The sequence below is a fragment of the Chaetura pelagica genome, unplaced genomic scaffold (genome assembly GCF_000747805.2).
Source record: "Chaetura pelagica isolate M959 unplaced genomic scaffold, ChaPel_1.0 scaffold32, whole genome shotgun sequence".
Taxonomy (NCBI): domain Eukaryota; kingdom Metazoa; phylum Chordata; class Aves; order Apodiformes; family Apodidae; genus Chaetura; species Chaetura pelagica.
The window spans coordinates 1151304-1171777 of NW_009952368.1; the positions used below are offsets into that span (position 1 = coordinate 1151304).

The 20474-nt window shown below is 49.5% G+C and overlaps 1 protein-coding gene across 1 annotated transcript in view; it reads left to right on the top strand.

The window, feature by feature from the left end:
* KIRREL3 (kin of IRRE like 3 (Drosophila)) overlaps nucleotides 1-20474 on the top strand; it is a 129733-nt gene that overhangs the window by 37722 nt on the left and 71537 nt on the right. The window lies entirely within an intron of this gene.

Sequence of the window (20474 nt, forward strand, 5' to 3'; positions counted from 1 at the left end):
TGAAGATGGTCTTTTCCAACCAGAATGATTCTGTGATTCTGTTTTGAGAGCACAGCAATCCTGAAACGAGTCACACAGGCACAAAATGTTGGGTATTTCAGCTCTACAAATATGTGTGGAAATCCAAGAGTGCATAAATGTAAGGATAAATGTAAGGAGTGTCAGTGCTATCTGTGTGTTGCACATCACCCTCGCTGCAGTGCTGCTCCAAGGCATGGCCAGGAGGACTCTGCCACTTGAGAGGAGTCTGGTTCTCATGCTCTCTTCATATTATTTTCAGATGTTTATCAATGTGTGTCTTTCAGTAATTCACCTTTCCCATGAGCAACACAGGAGGATGTTGCATGGGATGGTAAACAGGAGACAGGTCCCAACACTGGGCTTCTCTCCAGGCAACCAGTGACAGGACAAGAGGGCCTGGCGTGAAGCTGCTCCAGGGGAGGTTTAGGTTGGATATCAGGAAGCACTTCCTCACAGAGAGGGTGATCAGACATTGGAATGGACTGCCCAGGGAAGTGGTGGAGGCACCATCCCTGGTGGTGGCACTTAGTGTCATGGTCTGGCTGATGTGGTAGTGTCAGGTCATGAGCTGGACTTGATGATCTGACAGTTCTTTCCCAGCCTCAATAATTCTGTAATTCTGTGATTCTGTGATCTTGGAAAGACCCATTTTGGGTGGGAGATGGGAGAGTAGTGCTGACAAGGGCAAAGAGCCATGGCAGGCTGGCAAAGGGGCTCTGGGTGCTTGTCAAGAATGCTGGGAAAAGGCAGGCTGCACCAGTGAGGCTTCCCAGAATGGACATTCAGAGAACTTAATGAAAATGGCCTTTTTCTTGAGAAGCTTGGGCAAAACCCAGTCTGTTTTGCTCCCAGGTACATCCTGATTTTTCAGCCCTCAAGGTGAAATGATTTACATATTTAAGTTTCTTCAAATTGATGTTTGGATTTTTTTTTTCCTTGTTGGTTTTTTTTTTTCCTGATTAATTTTTAGGAAGGAAAAAAAAATATATTAAAAATAGGTCCAAATCAGCAGTTTTAGTGCTTTTAGTTCCTGATTAGTCTTGAGCAGCCAAAACAGGGGAATTACTGTGCTAGCTCTGGCTGAAGGTGCACCTCCTTAGGGCACCACCATGAGAAGGAGTTCTGATGTCTGGTTTGTCATTTCCCCTGCATTTATTTTTCTGTCTCCCCAACCCTACCAAGGACCCTGCCCCCAAACTTTCCCAGCTGCCATCTCTTGCTTCCCTGACCCTGAAGGTAATTCTGATTTTTCTTTTCACACACAGAATCACAGAATTATTGAGTCTGGGAAAGAACTCTGAGATCATCAAGTCCGGCCCATGACCTATCACCACCACATCCCCAGACCATGGCACTAAGTGCCACCTCCAGCCTTTCCTTGAACACCTCCAGGGATGGTGCCTCCACCACTTCCCTGGGCAGTCCATCCCAATGTCTGATCACCCTCTCATGAGGAAGTGCTTCCTGATATCCAACCTAAACCTCCCCTGGAGCAGCTTCAGGCTGTGCCCTCTTGTCCTGTCACTGGCTGCCTGAGAGAAGAGCCTGATCCCACCTGAGCACAACCTCTCTTCAGGTGGTTGCAGAGAGTGAGAAGGTCCCCCCTGAGTCTCCTCCAGGCTAAACACCCCCAGCTCCCTCAGCCTCTCACTATAAGACTTTCTCTCTAGTCCTTTCACCAGCCTTGTTGTCTCCTCTGGACCTGCTCCAGCACCTCAAGGTCCTTGCAGTGAGGGGCCCAGACCTGGACACAGGACTGGAGGTGAGGCCTCCCCAGTGCTGAGCACAGGGAGAATCACATCCCTGCTCCTGCTGGCCACACCATTCCTGACACAAGCCAGGATGCCCTTGGCCATCTGGACACACTGCTGGCTCATGTTCAACCAGTTGTCAACCAGTGCTCCCAGGTCCCTCTCTGCTGGGCTGCTCTCCAGCCACTCTGTCCCCAGTCTGTAGCGCTGCCGGGGGTGATTGTGGCCACAGTGCAGGACCCTGCACTTGGTCCCGTTGAATTTCATGCCTTTAGCCTCAGCCCATCAACCCAGCCTGTCCAGGTCCTCCTGCAGCTTCTTCCTGCTCTCCAGCAGATTAACATCCCCTCATTGGATCCTTCTGCTCAGTCACCCCTTTGCAGCAGCTCAGAGCTCTGACTCGTGCCCGTACACGAACGACATCTGCAAATCACTCAGAACGCAGCTGTCAGAGGGACTTCTTCTCTCTCAAACAACCTCTGCAAGCTGCATTGCCTTCCCCTCCTTCTCCTGGGCTCCCTCCCTCTGTTGCGAAGGCAAAATACATCGCTGGAGCCAGACAAAAGAAATAATGTTATTTAATTAGAGCTAAAGATTTCAAAACTAATTTAGTCCCAGAGCGCACGGGTGTACGTCAGAGCCCAGAGCTGCTGCAAAGGGTTGATTGAGCAGAGAGATGTTTTTATGGATCAAAAGGAAATCATTATTATCTTTGGGGTTATGGAATGTGTTGAATAGATGGTAGTTAATGTTTATGTGAATATACATGGTAGTTGCTAATTGGTACATTTACCTAAGATGTTCGGCAGCTCACACTGGCGGCGCATTTTCCTTTTAAGAAAATTAAAGTTATTGTGCGTTCAACTTAAACCCAATCGATAAGAAAATGGGGCTTTGCAGCCCATCAGCACAATCTCACTTCAGGTGTATTTATACAGCTGTTCCAGGGAAATGTAAAGCCAGCTGGGGCAGGGGGGGGGGACGACCATGAGTGGTAGTCCACACCCTTGGAAAGGGGCTGGAAGGTTGTTCGTAGTCAGCAGATGGTACTTGGATACCTTTGGGGTGGGACGGTGAGTCCTGCTGTGCCAGCAGTGGTCTGTGGGCTGCATTTTGGCCAGCCTGGTGGAGAGGAATAGAAATGGCTCAGGAAGAGTAAACACCTCCAACATCCTGTGTGCTAAGAGGGATGCTGGCTCCTGACAGCTGGTTACGGCGTGCAGCGCGTCAGGGAGACTTACTGTACCTGAGGGAGGCAAGGCATGTGTTTGTACAGGAAAATGGAGAGACATTTGTGGTGGCTCCAGATGTGTGATGCCACCAACTGTGCAGACATTTCTCCTCTCTGGATCTGGTATGTGCCATCTCCACAACCCTGCTTTAGTCAGGAGGTAACAGCTGCCTCTGGAGGGACGGGGGTCTCCCAGATGTCATCTCTCTGGGTTAGGAAGGGATGGGACAGGCTACCTGAGCTGCCTCACTTGAACCAGGTACCTGCAGGATGTTTCTTCACCCCAGTCTGCCCAGCTTCTGGGGCTGCAGGCATCCCCTGAGCAGGAGAGGAGCCCCTAGCCTTCCCTGGATCTTCCTGCAAACCTTGCAGTTCTCCAGGAAGCCACTTGTCACAGCTGGAGCAGAGCTGGGAGGCTCTCGTGGCCCATTGTCTGCTGCTGGGCTTGCCAACAACTCGAGGGGCTCATGAGCCAGCCAAGGATGTTCTGGGGAACCATCTCTATCACACCCCAGAGTCCTCTTTTCTCTGGAAAATACCTTGTCTAGGTTTTGTTTTGTGTGTGTGTGAGTTGGTGCTGCCTCATCCACTCCTGCCAGCTTTTCCACTCCCCCAGTATCAAGAAGTCCCAAATGCCTCCCAATTCACTCTCCCAACTGCCGTCATTTCTGTCTGACAACTGCTTTACGGGGCTGATGCCTCCCTGCTCAGATGCAGAGTTACACCAGATTTTAATTAAATATTGAAGGTTCTGTCACAGTGTTTTCAAATCTACATGGTTAAATGTAGTGGAACAGATAATTCCATAGCCTTGGAAGTCCAAACATTCACACAGAGCCTGTCACTGTCACTAGCATTGGGGAAAGTCTTTTATTTGGAGAGTCTCAGGGACAAATCTGCCCAGGAAGCCAGCTAACCCAGTCCAAAGCTGAAAGACCCCCCCTTCTCCCTCACTTTCCCTCCTACCACTGCCCAAATTACCCTGCTGTTTCTCCTAGAGACAGGAAGGCAGCAGCTGATAAATCTGGTGAGATGGGATTTGGGAGATACGGAGGCATCCACAGTTCGCTGGGGAGCCCAAGCTAGGCAGGCTTTGAGAAGCCACTGGAGGGCTATTTGCTACCTGGTGCATCTTTAATGGCAGGGCTGCTTAATTTATGATCTATTTAACTAAGCTGGGGTATTAATTAAATAAAGTGAGAGCCTGATTAGGACTTGGAGAAATTTAAAAATAAAATCAGACAGCAATTGAGCAAAATTGCAAAGCAAACACTTTGGCTGTAACCACTGGAGAGTTCCCTCTAGTCTTCCATCAAAGCTCAGAGCAGGGAGGGCAAATACAAGAGATTATAGAGCCAACAGATGTGTGTTGTTAAAATATGCATCTGCCAGCCGTGTAGTATAAGGAGCTGGAGGGCTAGCTTGTGGATCCTTCTGCACTCGGGGGACTGGGAATGAATTTGAGGCCCTGCCAGCCGAGCTGGGATTTGCAGACACGTTAATTAGTGTTGAGTTCCTACATCTCGAAAGCAGCCAAGCAAGGAGAAACTTTGAAGAAAACATTGACTTGGCCAGGAGGGAGGAGAGGGGAGGGGAAAAAGGGAGCCAAGGATCCAGCAGCAGTGTTGGAAGCCTCAGTCCATCATGGGGCAGGCAGGACCTGCCACTCTGGGAGAAGGGTCAAGGCAGGCAGGTTGATGGATGGGGAGATGTGGAAGCTGAGTGGGAGTGTGGTTGCCCTCCTTCACTGCCATCTTGGCAGGAGCATCCCCAGCCTGTCCTGGTCCATGGTCCTCCCCAGCATGAGGTGGGATGCCTCCTGCCCTGCCCTGCACTGCGAGCAAAGGAAAGGGTTGGTCCCAGAGAGGTGCCACTGGGAACTGGGGGACAACCAGGACAGGGGGATCAGAGAGGTATAAGGAGGGAGGCAGAGCCCAGACACTTAAGGTGAATAATTGATGGGCAATTAATTAACTTGTACATTCACTTTTTATAGTCTTAATTCCCTGTATCCTCCCCCTCCACAGCCTCTTTTAATATTAACTCTGCCTTCATGTGTGTCCCATTAGAAATAAAGAAATAAAAATCAACATGAATTATTTAATGCTACAGATTAAGTTGATTTGAAGTGAGGGCTCCTGTTTTCTGAGATGACACAAGCCAGGGACAGGAGAAGAGGAGGGTTATCTAGGTGTCAAGTGCATCCACCTTCAATCATAACACTTTTCTTGTTTTTTATTCCATTTTTTATTTTATTCCAGTTCTCTTTCTAGCCAAGTCTCCCCAGTCCTCCCCTGCAGAGCAGAGTAAGCTATTTCCATTACCAAAATGATCACTGGCAGCTTGAGACATCTGTGTTTCCCAGCTTTCCTGCTCTTTAGCAGAGTTTTATCAGAAAATAAAGAGGTAATGGCCTGGGAAAGGCCATTTTTCAATATTTGTTTGTAATGCTGAGCTGCAAGGAGAAAATGGGGACTAGGTGATGCTTCAGATCCAGAAACAGTTCAGCTTGGAACCATCTCAAGTATTTTTCCATACTTTTTAATAAATTTCAATTCTCTGAATGCAAAACTCAGCCTAAGCCAGCACATACAGCCAGGATGTCAATTCAGAATTAAAAAAAAAAAAAAAAGATGAAAGTGTGATCATTTCCTTCCAGACAGTCTCTTCTCCTTGAAAAAGTTTGGGCCTTCACCAAGCTGCATTTTCTGCTGGGAGTATTTTTCAGTGGCAAAACAGCAACTAGGTCTGCTGAGAATGAAACAGAAACATCAAACAATCGAGCACAAATCCCAGATAACCTAAATATTTGATGTCATGTCTGAGCAGCTTAAGTTTACAGCGCTCTGAGCTGGCTCCTTCTGGTAGCACAGGGTGGCCAAGGTTTCCTTGCTAGGATCCATGTGTGGCTCCTGGGGTGAGAGGGCATCTCAACAAGCTGGACCATAACCAGGCAGGCAACTCAGGTTCTCAGAGATGCTTGGTGCTGGATGAATTCACAGGGAAAGGCAACCTCTGCCTCCTGCAGCCTAAAGCTGGAAACAGAGATGGAAAAGAGCTCCTGTGTGCTCAAAACTTGGCTCTAGGCATGGGTCTCCCAAAGCTGGGTTTCACCTGGAGGTTGTGAAGTGCTGCTCTTCCTCCATGTTGGAGGGGTTTGCACCCTGCCTGGCTGGAGGGAGAGCTCTGCTCTCCTTCCTTGGAAGGAGACAAGCCAAATTCACTTGCATCCTCATTAGGCACATTGGAGCTGGCTGTGTGGTGCTAGGGTGAGATGCTGAATGGGATGTGGCCTCGGGCTGTGCCTCCCTCCTTGCTGTGGAGCAACGATCCTCCAGTTACACTGGTACAGGAGAGAAAAACTGGAAAAGGTGTTGGGTTTTTTGTACATTACAGATGTACCCACAGTTCTGCTGCTTTTGCTGTGCCATTGGAGGGCTGCTAAGATAGGGACTAGCTCCATGTGCCCAGTGGCCATGAAAGCCCCTTCCCTAAGGATCCCAGGGGGAGTTTCCCAGTAGTCACTGTGAAACCTGGAACTTCTGCAAACAGCCCAGTTTGCATGGTGCTTGTGACAGCACCTTGGTGGACATCAAACCTGCCCCAGTCCAGTAGGCATGGTTAATAAACCTCTGCGTGACTAGGAAATCTTAAAAAAAAAATAATTAAAAAGGAATAGCTATATATATATTTCTGTTCCTTCTCAACAGGGCAGGGCTGGTGTCTATTCACATGGAGGGAAGCTGATTTGGGCCAGGCCAGCCCTGGGCAGGAGCTGCCTCCACTCCCCCAAAGCCAGGGCTGGGGTTACCAGCTCACACATTTTTATTAATAGTCTTGCAAAAATTCCTGTTTTCTTAAACCCCTGGGCTCCAGGATTGGGTGATACCATAAGAGTTTTCTTGTTCTGTGTGTACATAAGCAGTTAACCTTCAGCACCACAGACCAGGCTGGAATTCTGAGGGCAGATTAGTCTGCCTGGAAGCCCGTCTGTTTTCTGTGAACCAAATCGCTTGGTCCAGCAAGCACGTCCCACCTCTCCTGTCCAGCTTCATCTTGCTTACATCCTCAGAGCCTCGGCAGCCTTCCTACCTGGATGCTGAAGCCTGAAGGACCACAGAGTAAATGAGAAGAGACATGGCCCAAAATGATTAATGGTGGGATTCGTGCACCCATCTGTGATGTCTTGTCTTGATGCAAGGAGGGCCTGACCTGCCGTTTTATCAAACACGAAGCGTTTGGCTTCTCTATGCAGAGTCTGCTGCTCTGTCCCAAACTGATGGATGCAAAGCACACAGAGCTGATAAAAAGCTTTCCTGCTTCTCTGTCATCCCTTAGGATGCAGTGGTGGCTGCATCTGTTTGTCCCCTTCCTGGCTCCTGGCAGAGGAGCCGTGAGTAATGAATCCTGGCTACAATGGCCACCAAGTTGCTGTGAAATGATGTGGGGGTTGTTTAGGTGTCAAAATCCCTCCATCTTCCTATGCTCAGCACTTGTGCTGCTGTGGCTGCACCATCTCCTGCTCCAGGGACTCACCTCTCTAATCCAGGCTGGATAGATGGGCCGAGGCCAATTGTATGAGATTCAACAAGGCCAAGTGTCAGATCCTGCACTTGGGCCACAACAACCACATGTAACACTCCAGACTTGAGGAAAAGCAACTGGAAAGCTGCCCAGTGGAAAAGGACTGGGGGGGTGTTGATTGACAGCTGGCTGAATATAAGCCAGTGTGTGACTAGGTGGCCAAAAAAACCCTGCAGCATCCTGGCTTGTATTAGCACTGGTGTGGTGAGCAGGACTGATCCTGTACTTGGCACTGGTGAGGCCACACCTCGAATTCTGGGGTCAGTTTTGGGCCCTCCACTGCAAGGAGGACATTGAGGGGCTGGGGAAGGATCTGGACCACAAATATTTTGAGGAGCAGCTGAGGGAACTGAGGGTGTTCAGCCTGGAGAAAAGGAGGCTGAGGAGAGACCTCCTCTCTCTCTGCAACTGCCTGAGAGGAGGTTGGAGCAAGGGGGGCTTGGTCTCTTCTCCCAAGGAACAAGTTGACAGGACAAGAGAAAATGGACTCAAGTTGCACCAGGGAAGATTTAGGTTGGATATTAGAAAGAACTTCACCAAAAGGGTGGATAAACATTGGCATAGTCTGTCCTTGGAAGTGGTTGAGTCACTATCCCTGGAGGTGTTTAAAGGACTTATAGATGTGGTGCTGAAGGACATGGCTTAAGCACTGGACTTGGTAGAGTTGGGTTATGGTTGGACTCGATGACCTTACAGGTCTTTTCCAACTAGAACAACTCTGTGATTCTGTCTCACCCCCAAATCCTTCCCAATTTGCCTAAGTCATCTGGGAGCCAGTGGTCCCACTTTCACATGAGCCTTTCCCTTTGCATCACGTGCTGCATCACCTGTCTCCTGCTCCACGTGGTGCCTGAGGATGGTGGAGATGATTCTGACACTGACACCTCACCTCCTGCATCCCACAGCCACACCCCATGCTCATGCACACCTCTCTTGGCTTTGCCCACCTCGTGCCATTCTCCCTCTTGTCAATCAAGATGAAATTCCTTCATCCATGTCCAATGTGCTCCTCACCATCTGCATCATCCCTACATCCAGCAGCTCCCCTGGTGCCTCCCACATGCACGGCCATGGATGCGACGGGGACTGGAGCCCTCAGCTGCTCTGACACAGGAACTGTCCCCACCAGGAGCTCAGCAGGTTGTTAGTGACCTGCCAAAAGCACTGATTCCCTCTCCTGTGTCAGCTGGCAAAGGAGACCGGGGCCATAGGAGCCTGGTGTCACCCCTGCAGCAGCCCTGCTGCCCTGTCCATCCCCCTAATCAGAAATGAGCCCAAGGCTCAGCAGGGGCAGGACTGAGTGAGAAAGCAGACAAAAGGCTTTGGGAGAGGATGCACAAAGTGGCTCGTTGAGGTGTTGCTGGAGGATGAAGGACAAAGCAGCTGTTGAGGTGTTCCCTCCCTAGCCCCTGTTTCTAGCCAGCCTGGAGGGATAGGTTTTCTTGTGTCCAGAAGTCTCCAGCTCTACCCTGGGATGTTTTTTCATGTCTTGCCTTCTCTCCCCCTCCTTTAAGTGTTGTCCAGCCTTGCACCCACTCAGCCTGCCTCTGAGCTGCTCTGCCAGCCGTGATAGAGTTCAGGCTTCCTAGCATAGCTCCTCTGGCCATGGTGGAGGAAGGACTGGTGGACCCTGTGATGAATCTCTCTCCTTGGTTCAGACCCATCTCAATGCTATCTGTTCCCAGTGTTACCAAGTGGTGTTTGCTTTTGAAGCTCCTGTCAAGTGTGTCTGACAAATGTCAGCTTCCCATCTGATGGTAGGACAGGGGTGGCTTTGGGGCTGTGGCATCCCTTTTAGCTCAACTTGGGCTTCAAAACTGGATAGGTGCATCTTAATGACTGACCAGTGGGTGTCCTTTGTAACCAATGGGCAATTAACTTCCCCTGCCCCAGGATATTCATCTCCTGCTAAGGTAGAGATTGGACAAATGGCCCTCCAGAAGGGGCTATTATTCTTTTTTGATGTTAAAAGATGCCTGGTGCACTCAAATTAGGAGATGACCATGCAGACAGCTGAAGTATGAGATGGTGGCAGCCACCCTGGCACTTCCCAAGAGCCTGCTTTGGGCTTCTGCTTCCTTCCTGGGGCATTAAGAGTTTTGGCTGTGGGCTTGTGTGGCCTCTGCCAAAGCTGGTGTTAGAAGCTGCTGTGAGATGAGTAGGTCCATAAATCACTGGTGGGTAGTTTGGTTTTGTAGCACTGGGTGGTGATGTGGGTGCTGAGCTGCACAAAGTGCAGGAGGCAGTACCTGACACTGCAGAAACACATGGGACCTAAAGGGATCACTTCAGGTGATAAATCACAAATGAGGGACCAAGAGTGGTGGCAATCATGGACATGGCATGGGGTGACCCATCCAGGATCCTTCTCTCCACCTTCCTCCCTTCCTCTGGGAATTAGGTGAAGGATTTCCCACAGGGAGCAGGGATGGAGTTGCAGTATCGGGTTCCTCTGACCTGCTCAACTCTGACCTCCATGGAGAGAGACAAGGGAACCACAGCAAGTTCTAGATTTAACACTTCTGATGAATCTCCATTTTAGCATGAAACGAGAAAGGAAAATGTAGCGAAGTGGAAGTGAGAAAGGAAAATGTAGCGAAGTGCAAGGTACGAGAGGATGGGGGAAAAGTGGGGGGAAAAAATCAGGAACTAGAAAAAAAACTTGTTCCTTTAAATATTGCAAAACCTTTATAAAGCTGCTGCCTGCTAGTGAGTAGAGATACGGATTAAAGGGCAGATTTCAGACCTACAACACATCAGAGGTTTCCAACTCCATCCCTTCCCCTTATCATGATCACTGGATATGAGATATCATGGGGTGCTGATCCCTCAGATGCTCAGGAGTGCTGGTCCCCATAGGACACCTGGGACCAAGACCTGTCCTGCATCAGTCATCTCCCTGTGGGGAACACCACTCGAGCATCCTTCCCACTGATGCCTTTCAGTTTAAACTCAGCTTCTGACCCCCAAACGTGTCCCTGTCACTGCAGCATCCACTCCTTGGTGCCCACCACTTCAGTATCTGGTTCCATAGGGTTAATCCTTCTCCTGGCTGTATGGGCAGGAAGGCAGGTTCATGGCCTGGGTGGAAACACACGAGTCCTGGGTTCACTTCTGGGCTGTCAAAGCCTCCATGCATGACCTTGAGTGAGTCCTTCAGGCTCAGATCCCTCCTGTAAAGAAAGGACAAAAGAACCAGGGTGAAGCAGAAGCAGGAAACTTTGGGAGCTAAACATACTCTGCCTTGTACCCTGTGCCCGTTGTGGCTGCCATATGGATGACATCCCAGACCTCTTCTGGGGTCAGTTATTTCTGGGCTTGGGCAGCAGCCGAGCAGAATTGCTGCAGTGTCGTAGTTTTGGAGACAAATGTCTAAATTCTCCTTTGAGTCATAAATCATGGAGGAATCAAACTCTCCTCCTGCACACAACCCAGCAGATCCTCTCACTGTCCTTAACTCAGGATGATGCCACAGGAATGAATACCAGGCAGCTCGCCACAGGTTGGGATAATCCTGGGAGCATCCGTGGACCCGAGGTGGCTGTTTCTTACTCAGGTTGTTGCTAGGGAAGTCTGCAGAGATTTCTCGTAGTGGGTAAGAAGTGACTTTCAAAGCCAAGGCAGCATGACAAATTGCAAGGGGAAAATAAAAGTCTTACATGATATCACATTTAATTGGTAACAAAGACAAAAATCACACCTCACACATTTGGTTCACCAGCACAAGCCCAGATACCAGCTGCCCCATGAAGCCTTTGATTCCCACTGGTAGGTTTAAAAGATGCAGAGGGTATTTAATGATAATGCTAATGATTTACATTTATATAGTGCCTTGTATCCACTGGAATTGCAAAGAGATTGTATATCCATGGATAAAAACATACTGGAAAACAAGCACTCCATCCATCACCAGATCACAGGCAACAAACTGCTCAGGAAGGAGCTGCTGCATTTCCAGAGCCCCTCTCCCTCCTCACTGCTGGGGCACTTCTGGTGCTGCACGGTAATTTTGTAATAAAACCAGATCATAAAACCACTTTAAAAACAACAGTGTCATAAAGAGGAGAACCCTTGTTGTCATAAAACTGCACGCAGCAGAACAGGAGGGAAAACTTGAAAGGGAGAAGGTTATAAATAGGGACTGTGGCCATCAGGGAAATCCACTCTGGAGGAGAGACTCTGACAGCTCCTCGGTGTTAGAAGGTGGGGAGCTTGGCCAGCAGCAGCATCTCCAAAGGGCAGGTACCATCAGGGACCTCCCAAGCTTAGTTTGGAGGTGGTAATGCAGGGAAAAAAAATTCCCAATACTTGAGGCTTGAAAGATGCTTTTTTCTCCATCCCCTGCTTCATCTTGCCAGGTGTGACCCGGCCACCTCCTCCAGCTCCCAGGGCTGCAGCACCATGCTCGGCTGGGTCCTCCTCGGAGGCATCAAGGCTCTCTAGCCCCACATCCACCCGCTGCAAGGTCAGAGACACTGGGGCAGCACCTGACCCAGCTGGGGCTGGGAGGCAGGCAAGGGGAGCAGAGGAAGGAAGGCAGAGAGCAACAGAGGCTCTTGGAGATATTAATTCAAAATTCATAGATGCAAAATTGCAGCCTGCCTGGATTTGTTTCCGTTTGGAAATTACAGGAAACTACAGGCACCAACAACTGTTATTCAAATAGCCACTTTAGATGATTAGGATGGCAGGAGGCTGTACTTACACATGCAGCCTCAATCTAATCAGCTGCGAGGCAGGGTGGGAAGGCAAGGCCAGGAGAAGGGGAGCTGACAGAGCTCGGAAGCAGGGACAGAGCAGCGCTGTAGGAAGAGACATGGGGACAAATCCAGCTTCAAGGCTTTGGCCAGGAGCAGGAACATCCTATTCGTTTCCCCTGAGTTGGAGGGCCAGCAGGTTTGGGATGACAGGGGAGAGCACAAAACTGGCTGGTGATTCCTAGAAGGTGTTTATCACCTGTCAGGAGCTGGCAGGCTGCAGGCAGGTAGTGTGGAGGCACAAGCACCCTTCTTCCCTCCTGCCTACAAGCAAGGCTTCTCCTCTCCCCTGCACTTGCATCATGGCCCAGAAACATATGCTACTCATCCCTAACCCTCTTGCCTTCTTGCACAAGGATGCATGATTCCCAGCCTGTTCTAAACCAAGAAAGAGGGAAAGTTTTATCCACTCTGATAATAAAAAATAAAAAGCCACATGAGCAGGAAACACTGAGCAAATATTGTTGAGAGGCCTGCAGGTCAGCAGGGAGATGCAGGCAAAACATCTGAGTCACCAAAGGGTGGAAGTTGTTTAATAAGAAGAAGACTTTGGAAGCAGAGAGAAGGAGAGGCTCCAAGCTTTTCATCCAGAGAGCTGCTGCTTTTACTTTGAAAATGTTTCTCTGGGGTATCAGGGGTGTCATGTGTGCATCTCATCTCCCTTGCCACTCACATCAGTGTCCCTGCTCAGCCGCCCTCTCCGGGCGGTGTTGATCCTCCTCCCATGGGTGGCCGGTTTCCAGCAACCTGCTGTGCCTTGGGACCTGCTCAAGGTGTTGGGAAGTGTTTGCCCACAGGCCAGCAGCCCATTTGCAGGCACCCTGGGCACATGCTGGCAGCCAGAGCATGTGGCTCAGAAAGGGGCTCCCTGGCAATGCAGCACGGGCAGCACCAGCACCTCCCTGCAGGGCTGGGCCCACGTCCTCAGCCATAAGAGCCCATCTCCTCTGTGCCCATCTCCTCTGGCTGCACCATCATGAAGGACTTTATGTACTATTAAGCTGCTTTCCTGGCAAGCAGACCTTGTTCTAAAGCACCTGGGTGGTGGGCAAGGATGGATGTGCACATCTCAGAAGGGAGGGACACCTAAGAGCATGAGGTCTCAAAGGGGTTATGTTGCAAGTGCAGCCAACTCAGAAGAAAGCTTTAACGAGGGGAAACAGCACCAAGTGACAACACAGGAAGGTCCACCTCAACATGAGGAGAAACTTCCTTCCTGTGAGGGTGACAGAGCCCTGGGATAGGCTGCCCAGAGAGGTTGTGAAGTCTCCTCCTTTGGAGACTTTCAAGACCCATCTGGACACGTTCCTGTGTGACCTGCCCTGGGTGCAGCAGGGCGGTTGGACTCGATGGTCTTCAGAGGTCCCTTCCAATCCCTGTGATTCTAGGATTCTGTGATTCTTGAATGGGTAAGGACACCTTCCCAAAACCTCTGAGTCCCCTTAAAAGCAGGCTAGACCCCCACTTCCCCCTCCATGGTGCTTTTTGGGGTGACGTGGTGTGCACTTTGGCTGGACAGAGATGCTCACAAGCTGCTTTGAACACTCTGGCTTCCCTTTCGTGTCTTTACAAGGGCTTTTCTGTTCAACCAGTAGCATTTTGCAAAACTTCACAAGCTTTTAGTGGCAAGACGTCTGCTAAGAGGCTGTTGATAAATTTGGAGGAGGCTGCAGGAAGGCTTTAATGCCATATTCTTTTCCTTTCCATTGGAAAATGCAGCTTATCTGCTTCAGAGAATACAGGTTCTCTTCCTCCTTATCCGGCCTGAAATCTTATCTAAACTGGTTCAGGTGGCAGAGCTGAGAGAAGGAAATAATTAAGCAAGAGACAGGTGAAATGCTGACATTATTATTACTTAAATGGCTCAAACCTTTTATCTCATGGGGTGTTTTTTTATTTTATTTTACTTTTTTTTTACAGCTAGTGACACATAACAAGGGAGAAATCAGGTTTTCCAGGTTATCTCACCCATCCACACACACACAGTTTGGTCCCCCTCCTCCCCACCCTAACATAAATCCCATTTAACTGGTTCTGTTGACAAGACAGAGAAATAATTAAGGCGAAGGTGGCTGAAATGTTGATGTTATTACTGTAATACAGCAGCCTGTTTAGTTTCTTTGCCGATGAAATGCAACCAGGGGAAAATCAGTTTTAAAGATTACCTTCCAGAGATGCAAATTGAGGAGAGGAAACCATGTAGTCAGGAAGAAATGGTCTCAAACTAGGAAACATTTCAAAGTCTGTGACAGTCTCTTAGGGGCTTTTAAGACCACAATTTACCTTTTGACTGCATTCTGTTTTCTCTGAAATCCTTTATTTCCCTTTTATTTATTGACTGGAGCGACAGCATGAAAACGAGGAAGTGATTCTCCAGCCGCTGGTTTTAAAAATCCATAGACTCAAATTATTCTCGTGAGGGCTTTTTTTTTTATTGTTGTTGGGCTCTTTTTTTTAATCCCCCTCTCCCCCTCTGTTTTAGCACTCTCTGTGAACCAGGGCTTAATGGAATCACTTTGCCATAGAGGGGCCTTGAACTGGAAGGTATCAAGGTCAGTGCTGTCTCAGAGCACAAAGGTATGATTAGAGAGGTGGGAACCATGGAGCAGCCAGCAGGTCTTCATCCTCTCTCCATCTTGTCTCCATCCTCTCTCCATCCTGTCTTCATCCTCTCTCCATCCTGTCTTCATCCACATGCAGCAACTGCACTGGGAGCAGGTGGCAGAGTTTCAGTGGTGGAATGTGGAATTAAGAAAACATGCATCTATTCAGCCTGGATTAGCATCACATTCTTGGATTAGCATCACACTCAAGACAAGAAGGACATGGAGTTGCTGGAGCATGTCTACAGAAGAGCAATGAAGCTGGTGAAGGGTTTGCAGCACAAGTCTTCTAAGGAGAGGCTGAGGGAACTGGGGGTGTCCAGCCTGGAGAAGAGGAGGCTGAGGGGAGACCTTCTGGCTCTGCAACTGCCTGAGAGGAGGTTGGAGCAAGAAGAAGTGTAGTGTCAGTCTCTTCTCCCACATAACCATTTTTAGGACAGGAGGAAATGGGGTCAACTTACACCAGAGTAGGTTTAGATTGGATATTAGAAACAATTTATTTACTAAAAGAGCAGACAGTCAGGCGGAGTCACCGTCCCTGGAGGTGTTCAGAAAACGTGTGGATGTGGAACTTCAGGATATGGTTTAATTGACATGGTGGTGTTGGGTTGGCAGTTTGACTTGATGAACTTGGAGGTCATTTCCAACCTTAATTATCCTAGGATTCTGTGATTAACATGGCACTCCTGGATTAGCATTGCTCTCTGCAGCAGCAGGAGGGGGCTCTGTGCCTTGAACTGCCGATGGGTGCTCCCCTCCCTCCCTGCATGTCTCAGGGACGAGCTGGGCAGGTTGGATGGGCAGTAACCTGGTCTAGTGAGAGGTGTCCCTGCCTATGGCAGGGGGATGGAGCCACTCAGTGCCAGAGCCAAACCCTCTGCTCACAGCAGAGCCCCAAGGGCTGCTCCAGGCTGCCTGCCCTGTGGTCCCTCCCAGCAGGGCAGCTCAGGGACCTGCAAAGCACCGGGTTGGTAAGGGATGCTTCTCAGCAACCTGAGAGGTCATCAACTGACTGTACTTCCCCCACCCCTTCCCAGGTCTCCCAAAGGCCTGCAGGACCTAGGAGAAGAGCATGTAACAGTAGGACTAGGGGAACAGTTTCAAGCTGATAGAGGAGAAATTTACATTAGACATAAGGAGGAAATTATTTGCTGTGAGGGTGGTGAGAGCCTGGCCCAGGTTGCCCGGGGAAGCTGTGGCTGCCCCATCCCTGGCAGTGTTGAAGGGCAGGTTGGATGGGGCTTGGAGCAACCTGGGCTGGTGGGAGGTGTCCCTGCCCATGCAGGGGGTGGGACTGGATGAGCTTTAAGGTCACTCCAAGCCAAACTAGTCTGGGATTCCTCCTAGGAGCACACAAATCCTAATCCTTGTCACTGGCTTTAGCTGCAGGCCCAGACCTGATCCCAGCCTGATCTCAACATCACAGCTCCTTGGCCCTCCTCCCCCACAGCCATTTCCCCCCACCATGCACACACACATGTGGCACGTGTCCCTGGGTGGAGGTGTTCCTGCTGGGAATTCTACTGAGACACAGGGAGAGAGAAATTATCATGAAGGAGTCCTGCAGTGCTGGCCTAGTTAGGCTGTCCCCAGCTGTGAGCTAACTCTGCTGCCCAAGCCAGCCCCCCAGAGACAGCTCTGCTTGGGAGGAAATAACTAGATTTAAAAAATAGTGCATCAGCTTAGGCTGATATGGCTTAGAATCAGTGCAGCCCCGTAATTAAAGCCTGAGATTAAATCCTTCTGGGCCATCCAGTCTTCCAGCTAGCTGTGTTTAATTACTCTGAACTCCTCTTGGTCCTACTTTTGCAGAAAGGAGCATGTTGGGACACCTCCCACACCTCCATCCCATCTCTCACTCTTCATCCCTAAGCCTGCCCACTTCGTGATGCTTTTCTGCTTAGTTACTGAGGTTGCACCAAAGAGATCTGGGCAGCTCTGGAGCAGAGTCATCCCTGAGCATCCTGCAAGGGTCGAGCTGTGCATCTCCTCCTTCTTTTTCTGAAGCACTGTGGGTGATGCCAGAGCTTCAGTCCTCAACTGAAGGATCTCTGAAGGACTGAAGCAGCACAATGATGCCCACAGCAGGATGGTGGTGGGGTGGGGAGGAGAGAGAGCACCTGTTGCTCTTGGTGATGCCTGTGGCAGAGCTGGAAGGCGGGTTACAGACTCGGGAAACCTCCCATTAGATCTGGAGGAACAATTTCTCTGCTCTTCAGCTCAGGCTGCTCCATTTTCTGGCTCTGCTCCCCAAGCAGGAGGGGACTTGAAGGTACTTTGCTTCCTAGTGCTGTTCAAAGGTACCTTAGACTGGTGCAAAGGCAGCAAGAGAGATGGAAGAGTAAAACTACAGAGGTCTGAAAAGATTCCTGTTTAGAGTGAAGGATTTTGCTACAACTGAACAAAAAAGACTGGTTTGAGCAAGCTCTCCATCAAGCCCACCTGCCTCCCTGGTCTTTAGACATTTCCAGTGTCTCAGGAGGTGTATCCCAGGAGCTGTGCTGTGTCCCAGGAGAGGTTTGAGGGGGTTGTGTCCATGAACATGACTGCAAAACGAAATGGAAGCCATTACCTCCCGTCTCAGCTTCCTGCACGGCCTGTTTCCTATTTTCCCTATCTCCTCTACACCTTAGATGATTTCTGCTGCCATTGCAGACTCCAGGAGGAAGCACATCCCTGGGGATGGAGGTCCAGGCAGTGGGACCCCTCACCCTGCAAGTCCCTCCCTGCACCAGGACACCCTACTTCCCTCCTCATCTCCATTGCTGCAGCGAGAGCACCCTCTCCTGTCTCAACCTGCCTCACTGCATTTTTTTCCCTGCTCCCTCTGTCACGTAACACTGAGGTTCTTCATCACATCTCGGGATGAGGACGTGGGTCCAGGGACCCATCAGGTCTTGGCACCCACACCTCATCCCAGCACAGCAGCAGTGGGCGGCCCCATGTGCTCCTGAAGTGCTGAAGTCTCTTTAGGAGAACTGGGGGAATATTTAAGTCAAAAACAATTTATAGGAGAGTTCTGTTCTAATTACTAATTAGATCTGGTTATAATTATCTCTCTTTGCAATCCCATACCTGCTGCAGAATAGCTCCAGTTCCTCTTAACAATTAACAGAGAAAGTCCTTTATGAGACACCAGGTGATTACATTGCAATTGCAGCCTCCATGGTGAGTGCTGACTTATTAAAGAAGGGCTGATATTTACAGAAGAACATTGGGATCAAATTAGGCTAAAATTAACTGGAGTGAATTAAGAGTAGCAGGTTTTTCATGTTTCCCTTTGTTTGCTGCCACAGAGTTGCCTCTGGGTTTGTGCCATAATGCTCTGTCTTGATTGCAGTACTTGACTGGACAGAAAGATACAAAAGTGAAAACAAACCCATTGCTCTGGTTTCTGTCTGTGTGAGATCTGTGTTTGCATCTCCCTGTCACTCCTCCCCCTGCTCTGATAATACCAAACCACAAAACTACAGGGCACGACCCAAACCTCCAGCATTTGAGGCTTTGACAAGCTTGTTAAGGGCTCAGATTTAGCAGGAATCACCCAAATTGGAATTCAGTGTTGTCTGGGATTTTTTAAATAGCAATGGGCCAAATGAATAATCATGAAATGGTTTAAGGGGGTTTTTTTCAGCACAAATAGAATTCTTGGGGAGCTGATTTCTGGGAGGGTTGACTCTGTAGGTATCCAGAAAGTATCCAGATGCAGACAGATCTGGGCTGCAGCACCATGGGGTGGGTGATGGGGGGCTGTTGCTTTGCTTCTCCCAAGTAGGAGGCTGAATCATCCTAAATAATAGTGTAGCAGGGAATGGTGGAGATAATGAAAATTGTAGTCTCCAGCCCAAGCCTTTGGATAAATTATCCTTCCAGTTAAAATTCATGGATTTGTCAGGCTTTGCAAATTGCACCTTATTATGGACTCAGCAACCTCCTCACCTTCACTTGATTTCCTCATCCCTGCTCCTCCAGATCAAAGTTGTGCTGGATATGAGGTCCCTTAATGTGTCTTTAGCAACTCTGGGCTTTTTCACTTAATCCAGGAGCTCCACTCTAGCTCTGATTTAGTGTCTACAGGCCGAACCTCCATCCTGGCAGCTCAACTTGAATTCCCAGCTGGCCCCTAGATATGCCAGAGCAGGCCAAGGGCAGTGGCTGGTAGTACTTCTGCTGTGGCTAAGGGTGCTGCTAATGTAGATGTGGGAGGTGTCCCTGCCCATGCAGGGGGGTTGGAACTACATGACCTTTAAGGTCCCTTCCAACTCCAAACCATTTTTCTGTCAATGTTGGAGGGAGGTGGACACAGGGCATACTTCAGATGAGCTTTGGGAAGGTGCTTTCTAAAGATGCAGTGGTCAGGATGAAAGCTTTGGCAATGAACAGGTCAAGATGCTCTTTTTTCCCTTCTTTGTTCAGTGGAAGAAGCTCACATGAAGTCTTTGATAAGGTTTTAGATTTTATCCTTGTCTTTCTTCCACTTTGCCCCATGGTGGCACATCTGATCCCTCAGTAGGATGCTGAGATAGAGATGGAAAGGGCAGATCTTTGTGCTACTCTCATTCCTGCACCTCAAGCAATTCGTGTTTTCCAATGGCTCTTAAGAGATGGGGTTGGTGATGGTCATGTTAGGGGTTTTTCCTGTGAATTAGCCAACTTGTCACCCAGTCTGGGCTGGGACAGGATGTCTTTCTGGGGTCCTGCCTCATTCCTCCAACAGCCTTGTTGCAGTGAAGGTGAAAATTAACAATATGTTTTTCTCTAGGGACAATTCTTGCACAGAAATAATTTTCAGAAACTGGCAAGTGTTGGATTTTATTTGCAAAAAGCACACAGGGGGTTATTGGGAAGAGGAGGTTGTTTCAAGCCAGGTTTATAAATGTGTTTATATCATCCTAGGCACCATGGAGAGACTAAAAGAAGAGAAACGAAACCATTTTCAGGCAGAGTAGAGACAAACCCCTGCATGAAGTTTCCTCCCTAGCCTGTTTCTCAGCCTGCCTTTGTTAGTGTGACCCAACAAAGAGTTAATTAACCTGGCACGTGCTGCTGGGGCCTGGGAGGGCTGGAGTGTAGCCACTGATACTGGAGCTAAGATAGCAGCTGGCACTTGCTAATGTCACTCCAGCAGGTAAAAGTGGCACCAGCTGCATCACCTAAATACATTGGTGACTTGGGACTGGCTGGGAACATAAGTCTGTCATTTCCCTGCTCTCATGGGATGCTGTTGTTTGACCTTGCATCCTGGTCTTGCCCATTGCTCCTCCCAGAGCTGTGCTCCCCAAAACCCAGTGGAAGCCCCAAATCCCCTCTGCAGGTTGGGCTTTTCCTCACTTGGGTGGCTGCACAGTGTGAATCTGGCAGCAGAACCGTGGCCAGGGCTCCACCTGGGCTGGGATGTGGTGGGGATGGAGCTGGCAGCTCCATGTGGCCGTGGGGACACAGCTTTGCCCTGCCCAAACCCAGAGCTGGGCAGCCCAACAAGAAGGGTGGTTATTTTCCTTCACAAACAAGGTCTGATGCAAGTAGG